Here is a 12,572-nt window from a genome sequence, read left to right on the forward strand (position 1 = left end):
CTAAATTTTAAAATAATATTATCTATACATACAAAATCTTGAAAAAACTAGTTTTTGATGGAAATTGCCTTAAACTTATATACTAACTTGGGATGCATTGACATTTTTACTATGCTGAGTCATCCAATCCTTGATCATAGTATGTCTCTCCATTTATTTAGATATTTTATAAAAATTTATTATCTTTGTTTATAATTTCATTGTTTTCTTCTCTTACCCTCATTATCCCCTTCATGATGCTGAATTTTGGTTTACTTTGCTCTGTTATTTTTAGGTTCTTGAGGTAAAAAGTTAGATTGTTGATTGCAGATTCTTCTTCTTTCCTAATATGTACACTTAGTGTAATAAACTTCCCTCTCAGCATTCCTTTAGCTGTGTCCCACAAATTTTGAATGTGTTTTATGTTAATTATCTCTCAGTTCACTATTTTTTCTTATTTCTTTTGAGAATTCCTTATGACCAACGGATCATTTAAGAAGTGTATTGTTTAACTTCAGTGTGTTTAGGTATTTTCTTATCTTTTTGAAGTTGGTTGTAGTTTGATTGCATTGTGATTGGAGAACACACTCTGTATAATGTTAGTTCTTTTAAATTTATTGAGATTTGCATTATCTACAAGATATGGACATCTTCGTATGTGTTCCATAGATACACACAAAAGAATGTGTGTTTTGCCATGTTGAGCGGGATGCCCTGTAAATGTCTATTAGGTCCCGTTGATGGATGATGTTGTTGAGCTCTTCGATACCCTTGCTGTTTTTCTGTCTAGTTATTCTGTCAGAATCTCCTTATATTTGCTTCATATAAAATGTCTAGAGTTTTCAGGGGGAAGAATAAAAATGGTACACTTACTCTATTTACCTAGAAATGAAAGTCACTGTTGGCCTACCTATTTTTTTAAAGATTTAATTTATGAGTTAATTGTTATATTTCTTGCCACAGTAAAATCCTGGGAGGAAAACTTCCTCAGATTGTTCATTCCGATAGAAAATAATCAATTCTTCACCCGTGGGTTCTGTGGGTTTTTTGCTTTTCACTCAGCTGTTACCAAATCCTCAGGATGTTCATATTGGGTAGGGGTGTGTGTGTGTGTATGTGTGTGTCTGTCTGACAATAAATAATTCAAACTCATCCTGAATCTCTACCATGAACTGACTTTACAATGAGTAGGGGGTCCTTAAAAGTCTAATATTTGATGCTTCTCAAATAATACGAAAAAGACGACCAGAAATCACTGAGCGGAGCTTCAGTTCCAGAGACAGTCACATTCATCCGCTCATTCCCTACTCCATCCTAGTTTCCACTGAGGAAGAGAGTAGGCTCTAGAACTTGAAGGAATTTAGCCTCGAGAAGCCCCAGTTTTAACCCTGGGCTCTGGAAAAATACATGCAGAGCACAGTGTCATTAGCCTACACCACTCCACGTCCTGTGTGGAATAAAGTCATTACTCATGGTGCACAAACATGGGATATGCCTTGTGGATTAGCTGAGATTTCTGGATTTGGATTTCTGGATTTTGGAGACTTTTGGATGTTTGGTTTTTAGTTCATAGAATTAAACTAAAGGAATTCACTTTGAACCAGAAGCAATTTCCTTCCTAACTTCAAAGACTCCTGCCCCAAGTTTCAAGGACTTCAACATTACATTCAAATGAGCTCTTTTCCTTTTTTTATTGTCTTGATTCAATAACCTAGCTGTAGTCATTATATTTTCCAATTCTATTGCTCTCTGAGTCAGAAACACAAAAGGCAGCATTTCTGTATGTCTTATACTAACATCTAGAAATTTGTCAGGGGACCCACGCTTTTGAGAAGCAAAATATCCACCAACTTTTCTCTGACACCGCCACCAATTTGACAGGCTTCTTTGTTTTGTTTTGTGGTTTTCCTTCCAAGCAGTACTGTGCTAAGTAGAGGAGTCACTTTCTCTGTCCTCATATCCTTCCAGCACCTCCTCCCCTACTGGGAAGGACAGCATGGACACCATTTGGCCAAGGCACAGGCCAGGCATTGCATGTTTTAGAGGACTTGCTTCACAATCGCCAAGATGAAAGAGAACAAAGAGCCAATTCATCTTCTTAACTCAGTCCCTGCCTCTGCTAAAACCCACTTCAGGATATGTTCCAAGAAACATAGGGTATTCCTGGTTATCATCTTTTAGCAAATTAAAACCCTGAGTCTAAACGGAATAACAGAAATAAAATAAGCTGGGAAAACCCAATAAATTCTGGCCCAGAACCTCTCTTTGCCTAAACAGGAAAAAATTGCTCTCAAAACTTTAAGAGATGATATGCAAACACAGAGAAGTCTACACAATGTTAGGGATTAGGCCTGAGAGCTGAAAGTTCTCATAGTTGCATAATTCAGAAATTATGGTCTGCCTTAGCATAATCCCATGAAGAAGAGAGGCCACAATAAGGAGGAAGAGGAGGTCGATATTTTCCAAATAAGTGCATACCCAAACTTGCATTGGAAGGATGTATAATATTAATGTGGAATTTTTCTGAATGTCTTGGAATTCAAGTTTACTCTAGCCAAATGAAGGCTGACTATATGAAATAGCATTTGGGGTGAAAGAGAATTGTGTTAAAAATTAGTGCAATCTAAGGGATCAGATATGGTCTATAGTGATGAGCGTCCTGAAATTTAGTAGAAGTTTGAAGGTGTCAAGTATTCTTCTGGGCATACCACTTAGTATAGTCTATCACTTTCTGAATTAATATTAGGCAAGGAAATAAAATGGAAATAACTAGCTTTCCACAGCATTTACCATTGGTTGTATGTGTTACATAAGGCTCCGGGGGAAAGAACGCTTGCAAAAAGTAAAATAAAAATAAATAAGCCAGAAAGACTTGGAAATACTTCCTAAGTCTTGCACTGGTCCAAACTGGAACTCCTAGGAGGTGTCTGTGCTATCTCACACAGACAAATCAAAAATTCATGTGCTTTGCTATAAGCAGCCAAATTGTGCATCCTGCTTCCAGCAGATAAGCCTTGATGGTTGTGCAATGCTGTCTAGCAGGTAAAAGGAAAACCACTGACCCCACTGAGCAGCGCGCAATACTACTTGAACATGAAAATACCAGATGGATTGAAACTGACAGTCCTAATAAGCAACTTCCAGAATCTGCATGAACCTAATTGCAGAAAATCCTTAGTGCAGCTGCTTCCATTTGCTTCCTCAAATCCTTAAGCCAAACAACCTAGATCAGAAAGCCTCCGCGTGCTCTCGTACTGCCCAAGCCAGCTTTAATGTACTGTCAGATGTATCTGAACCACAGCTCCAATTAGGAATTATTGGGGGAGATTTCCCAATATTTCATAGGGACGAATGTCAGTGGGGGATAGTGGTTGTGTTGGGGTCTAATTTTTTATATTTTCAACATGTCCTTCACCTGTATTTCTTAAAAGGAAGGGAAGAAGATTTTCAGTTAATGAAATAATAATGGTCAAATGTCTTAAAATGGCTATGTGGCTGGGTAAGCCTGGAACATTCTTTCAACTGAGAAATCTGTAGTTTCTCAGAATTAGACACTGAAGAATTAGTGTCTACTTTTCTACTGTTTATTTTCTACAGTTTTGCCTGCCTGCTTGACTTCCTTCATACCCAACTTCAGGTGCTGGAAGAATCAGGAGGAGCTTGTACTGAGGTGGAAAGGATTGGATATCACTTACTCTTTTTTTGAGTAAACTGGTCGATTTCCATCATGCCTGCTTGTGACAGTCTACTCCAGAATAATCCCCAGCCCACTCCAGGGAAAACCTGCACTTGAGAAAATGAGCTCTGAGACTCCTCTGCCTTTCTTAAGCAGACTTCCTTTCAGATTAACCACATGCCCTGCCAAGCCACGATTTCAGCTTTGGTGTAATCTTGGGAAAGTGGGTCAGTGACCACTGCAGTCACACTGCAGAAAATCTCCGTGGCATCTTAAGAACACATCCCTAGAGGACTTAAAGCTTTAGGCATCTCTCTCAGTGGCCCTGTCAGCATGCACACTGGTGAGCTAGGCGGTGGAAGGGACCCTGCATGGCTCTTGCCCGTGAACTTGATTTGTGTTTCTCTGGATGAGGTCCAGTATCTGCACAGGCATTTCTACTAACCAAGGGAGACAGTGCCTTCTGAACCTCTCTGCCCTTGCCCATTCATTATACTCCTAGATGGTGTTCCCCTTCTTCTGTAAAAGAAATTATACTTACCTGAATCAAATTGCCTTTAATATTAGTTTATTGGCTCTTTGTGGAATGAGGCTTGATTTTAGTGATGGGCCCTTTGGATGTGTGTTTCATCATGATATTTACTTCCTGTTCACATACCACTAAGTACTGTTACCGTGGATGAAAGTTAGACACTTTCACTGAAGACAAGTCACCCTTTAATACTTGATTCAGGAAGGCAGTGGCTTCTAGCACCTTATGCAGTTATGTATATCTAGGAAAAAGATCTCTTTTAGCAGGGTTACTTTTAGATTGTGTTATTTAGAAATGTGGTTCCAAAAACAGGATAATGAGGGAAGAGAGAAGTGAAATATCAAATCCTTTTGCATTTACTTTTCCCTTGACAGAAAGTTTATCTTCCCCTAGGTGACAGTTCATCCATTTGCTTATTCATTCATTCATTTACCAAATATATATCAGAACTGATAATATGCTGGACTGTGCTCTTATCATGGGGTTTGCAGCAGTGAACAAAAGGGATGTAATCCCTTCCTCATGGGGGTGTATATGCTAATAGCAGTGACAGACAGGAAACAAATACATGAATAATAAGTTGCCATATAATGACATGTCCTAAAGAAAATATAGCAATGAGGGAGGACAGAGGGCTAGTCGGTGGATGACCACTGGAGGTTCTGTCCAGGGAGGTGATACCTGAGTAGAGATCTGAATAAAATAGGAGGGAGCCGTGTGCAGAGCTGGGATACAAGCCTTCTAGAAACAGGGATGGCACATGCCCACGGCTTGAAGAGAGAAGGAGCTGAGACATTCCCAGAGTAGAAAGGCCAGCAGCACTTACGGGAGATGGCAAAGGTACAGGAGAGGGTAGAGGAGCCTGGGGGCACACCTATGCCTGCAGAGGAGTTTGAATTGGATTCTGCCAACAAAGGGTTTTCCCAGGTGGCACTAGTGGTAAAGAACCCACCTGCCAGTGAAGGGGATGTGAGAGACATGTGTTCAATCCCTGGGTTGGGAAGATCCCTTAGAGGAGGGCATGGCAACCCACTCCAGTATTCTTGCCTGGAGAACTCCATGGACAGAGGAGCCTGGCGGGCTACAGTCCATAGTTTCACAGAGTTGGATACCACTGAGGCAACTTAGCATAGCACAGCACAAACAAGGGTTTGACCCAGTGCATTGTACGATCTGTTTTATGTTTTGAAGAAAATCTCACTCTGACGTTGGGAGAACAGATTGTAAAGGAGAAAAATAAAACTAAGAACAGTCTGATAGTCATGCAAATAAACTCAGCATTTAAAGCCCCCTGTAGCATGGGGGTTTGTGCCTGGAGTGACAATCAACGCTACAGACCTGGAGCTTCTCCCCAGAGCTGGGATGCTGGTTCTACATGGAGACCTTGAATAAGGTCTAAGTTCCCCTATCTATGGAAAATGAATAATGAATAATATCACTTACTTCAAGGGTTATTGTAAGAACCTGTGAGTAAATATACATAAACCACTAAGAACAGACTACTTCACACATTAAGAACTACAGAAAGCTTGCCATTATTACTTTCTTTGTTAAGGTTAATGCTTTGCACTTATAGTTTCTCTTTTCAGATTGATTGAAAGATTTTTGGAAAGCAAGAACCATGTCTTTTCTTCTGAAAAGTTTTTGTAGAACCAACAAGAGCTTGCAAGGGCTACACCTTCAATACAGAGATAGCTATTGAATTGAATTACGGGAACCTCAAAACAGAGGGATAGCAAAATGGGTATATTCCTGAAGGACTATGGGAATCTGGCAAAGTTTGCCTCATTTTTCTTTCTGGTTATTCTTTTTTTTTTTTTTTTAATAAACTAACAAGCTCCTTGCTCCAGGACATAAATAAAGCAATCAGTTTAGGAGGTTTCTGTGATTGAAGAGCATGGCCTCCTCTTTAGTCTCTATCCCAGTGGTGGGAACTCAGTAAATCTCTGTGCTCCTGGTGACATCTATGGGGACAGTATTTGGAATGCACAGCTCTAAGTGTAATAGTCCCACACCAGGAAATATAAAACAATTTATCTACTGCCAATGCATATCTAACATGAGACCTTGCTTCTTCTGAAAAGCCCAAGGTAGACACCTCTGGGAACTCTTAACAGGATCAATAAAAGACATTTTGATTTCTGCTCCTTGGCAGTTCCTACCACCCTATAAAACCACAGCTGACTCTCTCTTTGCTTCTTTGCATTTTCTTTGGCATCAGAAGATAGAAAAATCCACTATTAGTCTTTATGGGTGATCAAGTCAACACCCTGGCTTCTATCCCAGCCTTAAAAGAAACAATCTTCTGCCAATTTTAGCCTACTCCTTCATGTGAAGCTGCCTGTTGTCTAAAATTATCTGTTGAAATCCAAGGTTTCAATGATTGATAAGACACAATAAAAAAGGGTGTGAAGGTGGTTGATTTCTTCAGATACATCAGGTCATCCAGGACACCCAGTCTTTCATTTACTATTGTATCTGTGTATGGCACAGTGATAATAATCAGTGTCCATTAAATGATTCAAGTTAAGCATTCGTAATGGCCCAAATTCTCTGCTACCTTAATTGTTCACAGGGCACTGGAGAATTTTGGCACTTTTTTCCCTTCGTGAGTTGCAATGACATAAGTAAGAAATGATAACATCCTATCGACTCAAGTAATCCAAGGGTGATGGGTCACAGCCAGATCATCCCCACACTAATCCCACTGGTCCTGATCGGTTGAAAGGCCAACATTTCCTTTAACCCAATATGATCAACTTATTAGGCTTCCCTGATGGCACAGTGGTAAAGAATCTGCCTGCCAATACCGGAGATGCAAGAGACATGAGTTTGATCCCTGGATCTGGAAGATCCCCTGGAAAAGGAAGTGGCAACCTTCTCCAGTATTCTTGCCTGGAGAATTTTACAGACAGAGGAGCCTGGCAGGATACAGTCCATGGGATCACAAAGAGTTGGACATGATTGAGCATGCACCTGCCCACACTGATCAACTTAGCAGAAGATTTCTCTTCTACTATCTGTTCCAAAGCTTTTCTAAGAGGAAGATGAAGTCAGTCCATAAGAGCAAGTGCTTTTGTCCTGTTAGGTGAAATCTTCCTTTTTCATTTAATATAAAGTAGCAGAGAGAAAAAAATGGAACACCAAAAATAAAAGGAAACCTCAGTTTATCCTAAGGTTTCAAGACTGTTTGAGCAGAGCTACGCACTTGTAATCTGTTCCGCATGCGTGCCCAGATGTGTTTAACTTTTTTGCAGTCAATGGACTGTAGCCTGCCAGGCTCCTCTGTCCATAAAATTCTCCAGGCAAGAATGCTGGTGTGGGTTGTCATTTCCTCCTCCAGGGGATCTTCCCAACCCAGGGATTTAAACTCACATCTCTTGTGTCTCCTGCATGGGCCAGCAGATTCTTTACCAATAGAGCCGCCTGGGAAGCCCTACTCACGTGTTCAAATTATAGTAAAATAGTCAAGATGCTAATATCAAAAGATGTGTTGTTAACCTAAATCATAAAGTATTTACTTTCTTTGAAGATTTCTCACTTTTAAAAATAGGAACACTGTGATTCTACTTTGCAATGGACCCCACCACCTTCTAAATTAGCTCCAAACAAGGGGCAAAAGTAACATATGTCAGCAGAACCTAGATTGCTTCCCTAAACAAAGCCTAGATTCTTTCTCTTGCCAGTAGGTCTCCTTACTTTCCATCACCTACTCAAATACCCTAAAGCCTTCCACTCCTGATGGCTGCCAACCTGACAGCCTCATTCATATTCTTTGCCAAGTACACAGAACCCCTGAGGGTTTTAGTAGATATTATTCCTAGATCCTCTGGGCATGTACACAAAGGTAAAGTTCTTGATTGCTACTGTTTGGGAAGGAGATATGATAAAACTCAGTTTGGAAGAGTGGGAAAGGAGACAGTTCCAGAATGAAATGGCCCTGTACCGTAGTTGCACCCTGATCCATCCATGGAATTGGCTTTCAATCAGTTGGTCAATTGGCTTTCAATCAACTGGACTTCCCTGGTGGCTCACAGGTTAAAGCGTCTGCCTACAATGCAGGAGACCTGGGTTCAACCCCTGGGTCGGGAAGACCCCCTGGAGAAGGAAATGGCAGCCCACTCCAGTGTTCTTGCCTGGAAAATCCCATGGATGGAGGAGCCTGGTGGTCTACAGTCCATGGGGTTGCAAAGAGCCTGACACAACTGAGCAACTTCCCTTTCACTTTCAATTGGTCAAGAACACAATTGATCTACTGATGGATGACGAGTCACTGGATCAAGCATGCCTTTTGTTGTGAATTTAATAGTTTTTGAGGACCATCTGTATATACAGCATCCTTTAGGTGAGATAGAAGATCAGAAAAATGACAGATAGGGCCCCTGCTCCTCTGGAACTTAAGAAACGAACATCAACCCACGAAGCAGCAACCACAGAAGAGAGGACAATTAAATGCTGGAAATGTCATGACCCAGAAAGCTTCCTGAGGACAGTGTCTTGAGCCTCAACTGAGAGAACAATCCTAAGGTAAGCCCTGGAGAAAATAGGAGGAACGTGTTGATTCCTTGCACAGTGAGAAGAGTAGCTGGTGGGGTTGGGAGTCCTTCGGGGTTCAGAGGAGCTGTTGGCAGAAGAGGTGATTTTTTTAGAGTCCCTTTCCAAAGAGAACAAATGAAATAGATGGCTGTATGGCTTAACAGAGAACCAGCAAATCAATAACAGAAGTAATAATTCTGAAACTGCCGTTGGGTCACCATTTGGCGGGATTCAAATGATTGCTCCCCAGTAAATTGTATCCTCCATTTGTTTCCTCTTCAGCCAAATGAGGACACCCTCTGGATGCCTGGCAAAGTACAGCTAATTAACATTTGTTTATAAAGACTTACACAAGAGGCCATGGGAATGTGTACTAGCAGCAAGGACCAAAATGTTTGCCTGTAGCACTTTGACTTGAAAGGAGATCCAAAATTTAAAAAACAAAGCAAAAACCACCAGGAATAGTAACAGCTACTGAGGACAGCAAGTACTGAATACTCGAAACCCTCTCTGAGCTCTGTTCAAAAATGCTGAGCTCTACAATAACATCTGGTCATGTTTGCTAAACCTTGAACTGTGTTCTCCCAGTCAATTCCATACATGTAAGGAAGCTGACGTATACTATCCATGCAAATTCATGAAATCACTCGTTATGCTATGTACTAAACTCGGTCATCTAAGTACAATGACGTTGAAAATACTTCAGTGGAGTCACAGCACTTATTGTCTTAATTGCTTTGACTAAAGATCACTCATTCGAGCTGGAATCTCTCCTACTATTCTTGTTTTCAAACATTAATCAATACTAGGAAAACTAGGAAATTAGGAAAAATGAATATCATTCCATCTAAGGGGAAATGAAAAGGGAAATCAAGTGACCTTGAAGGGAACAAAGAGGATCCTTTGAATTCAGAGAATCTTTTTTAGCACCGTATCCCACTGTGTTTCACTAATACACTGTTATTATCACTGTTCACTTCACTCGAAACAAAGAGGGAAAGCAGGGTAGCACAAAGAGAATTTGTGACTACTCAAGGTCACAATGCTGAACAAGTGAGGTTGGAAAGACTTCTAGAGTCAGAAATTGGAGACTAGAGATTCCTGGGTTTGCTATTTAGTAACTAAGTGAACTCCATTAGGTCACTTGGCCAGTTTCTTCTCTGAAAAGTGGAAATGTCATTTTTCATAAATTCTAAGGTTACAGTTTTTTCTGATTGAACATCTCGAAAATGAAGAAACCTCTTAACATGGTCTGGTACCGTTTAGGGAAAAGTACTTTTTCTTATTTAGTGTAAATGAAATAGCAGTGTGTTTTGACATCCCTGGAGTTTAGATTTGATAAAAGACAATTATAATAACTAACTCTGATGAGAATCTGTGAGAAGGCTAGAATATGGTAAGTGCAGGCACGTGGATTAGTAGAGTTGAAAAGTATGGCAATCAAGGAAACACATTTCAGTGACTGGAATTTACTAGGTGAATGTAACAAAAAGAAAAAACTTCACTTCACTTTTGGAACACAGGCCTATTAAGTCTGACACCCTTGAAATACCTGGCCACAAGTTAAGTACAAACAAAACCATCAGAAATTTCATGGAATAGTTCTGAAGAGTCTATTATTTAAATCTGAATTCCATATTAGCTTGTCATCTTGATATTTTTGACAAGTGCACGTTAAGGGTTTTGACACTAAGGAAGTTTCCAATATACTTTTACTATATATAAAAAAAGAAATGTAAAATACACAACTGTGTTTCTAAATTGCTACTGTTTATTTTAAGAAATAAAACATTCATCATCTTAAAATTCTGTACTTCTGTAGACTGATTGCTATGTGGTAAAGGGTGAGGGTAGCAGCAAATTATAGTCAATTCGGCAGCAGAGATAAACTGCAGCTGTTTGTGGTTCTGTTTCTGTAATATCTATAGTGGAATTCAGAATTTACTGAGAGCTGGCTTTTCTCATTTTACTGGCAAAGGAATTGCTGGCTTAATTACCCTCGGGGGTCCTGTGTAAATTATGTCCATAGATCTGGAGAGAGAAGATGGCAGAAAATAAATATTCAGCCGCATTCAAAAAGAGAGATAGAGGACTTCACCTCTGCTGAGTATGCATTCTCTCCCCTAACACCTCTGAAGTTTGGAAGGTGACAAGCCCCTCCTGGTCCTAGATGAATCCTTAGTTCTGCTACATGCTACTCATCTCAGAAGCATCTCTCTTAGCCTAGAATCTTCATTCCCCAAGACCAAGTAAGCCTGGGCTTGGGTGGCTGTGTTTTCTTGTTGTCACTGTCATTTCGTCACTAAGCTATTCCACCGCCTCTGCAACCCTGTGGACTGTAGCCCTCCAGGCTGGCTCCTCTGCCCTCGGGGTTTCCCAGGCAAGAACACTGGAGTGGGTGCCACTTCCTACTCCAGGGGATCTTCCCAAGCCAAGAATTAAACCCACGTCTCTTGTAGTTTCTGCATTGGCAGGTAGATATATATATATATATATATATTTTTTTTTTTTTTTTTTTTTTTTTTTACCACGGCAACACCTAGGAAGCCCTGGCTGTGTTTACTTCATTTATCCACCATGCTGCCAATGTTTCTACCCTTCCATAGAGCCTTTGATCTTATCTGCTCGTGCTTTAATGCTGAAACTACTGGGAGAAATGCATAGGCACATAACATGAATTAAAGTGCGGATTAATCTATGCCTACCTGTGAAACAAACCAGTAACTTAATACCTAACATTTATTGAGAGTTACTGCTCTGCCCCTGATCTCCTCCAAGCCTCACAATCCCTGGGTCATAGGCAGGCTTTACGAGGAGTATTCTTAATTCAGTGACTGATTTTTGGTACAGCTTGGAGAGAACCGCACATAGGTTCAGGAATCCCAGACAGAGGGGTAAGTAACTCTGGCTGGGAGTAGTAAGAGGTAGAGGCAGTTTCCATCCAAAAGCAGGCTGTCTGACTCTTGAGTCCACACTTTTAACCAACTAACTCATTTTTGCATTCTTGGTATTGAATTTAGGGATTGAAGGAGGGAAGGAGAGTCTAGTAAGAAAAAATGGAAAGGCTGTCAAACCTCCATCCTCCAACCTCAGTCAGCTCAGCTTATATACTAAGAAATAGGAGGTTTTGACGTCTGACTCTCTCCTGGAGTTCGGGCTGACACTCCAAGCCTGTATTTTGCATCCATAGCCTGCATCCCGTCATCCTGTGCACTGAAGGCACCAGCAAGTGCTAATGTCAGATTGTCTCCCGAAATTAGTCTAGTTCTAGGGAGCGATCTGGATTGGCAGTGTTCAAAAGGAAATAGGTGGAGAGAGCCGCGGTGAGGTGTGGTCTCGCCAGGCACTGAAATGCTGCTGCAACTCCCAATAAGAGCTCTGAGGCTTTTCCAAACACCACCCTACAGTGGCAATTATGTGGGAGAGGTCTGCACTGTGCCCAGAGCCTGTGAGCCTGCTGAGGAATTATGCAGTTAATGTGCTAGAAAATCCTTTATGAAACAGCACTTCCTTTAGCAGCGTCTCAACCGCCCACACCTGGGTTGTGCCCCTTGCTTGCGTCTGTGCAGCGACCTTCCTGGCACTACTGTCTTTCATTTCCATCGAAAAAGCAATAAACTGTGTCATAACCACACAGTGTCTCCTTACCCACCCAGGTATGCAGACACCCCAGCATACCTAGCATCTCTTTCATGTTACAGAGTAGCTAGCTGGCCTCGTTGACAGCACCCTTCCCAACTGCAGTGCTGCAGCTAGAAGTGGCCCCAAGACAAGTGCTGGGCTTTCTCTAGGCCAGATTTCACAGGGACATGTGTGTGCATGATGCTATGATAAAAGGAAAATACAATA

The sequence above is a fragment of the Capra hircus genome, chromosome 13 (genome assembly GCF_001704415.2).
Source record: "Capra hircus breed San Clemente chromosome 13, ASM170441v1, whole genome shotgun sequence".
NCBI classification, from domain to species: Eukaryota; Metazoa; Chordata; class Mammalia; order Artiodactyla; family Bovidae; genus Capra; species Capra hircus.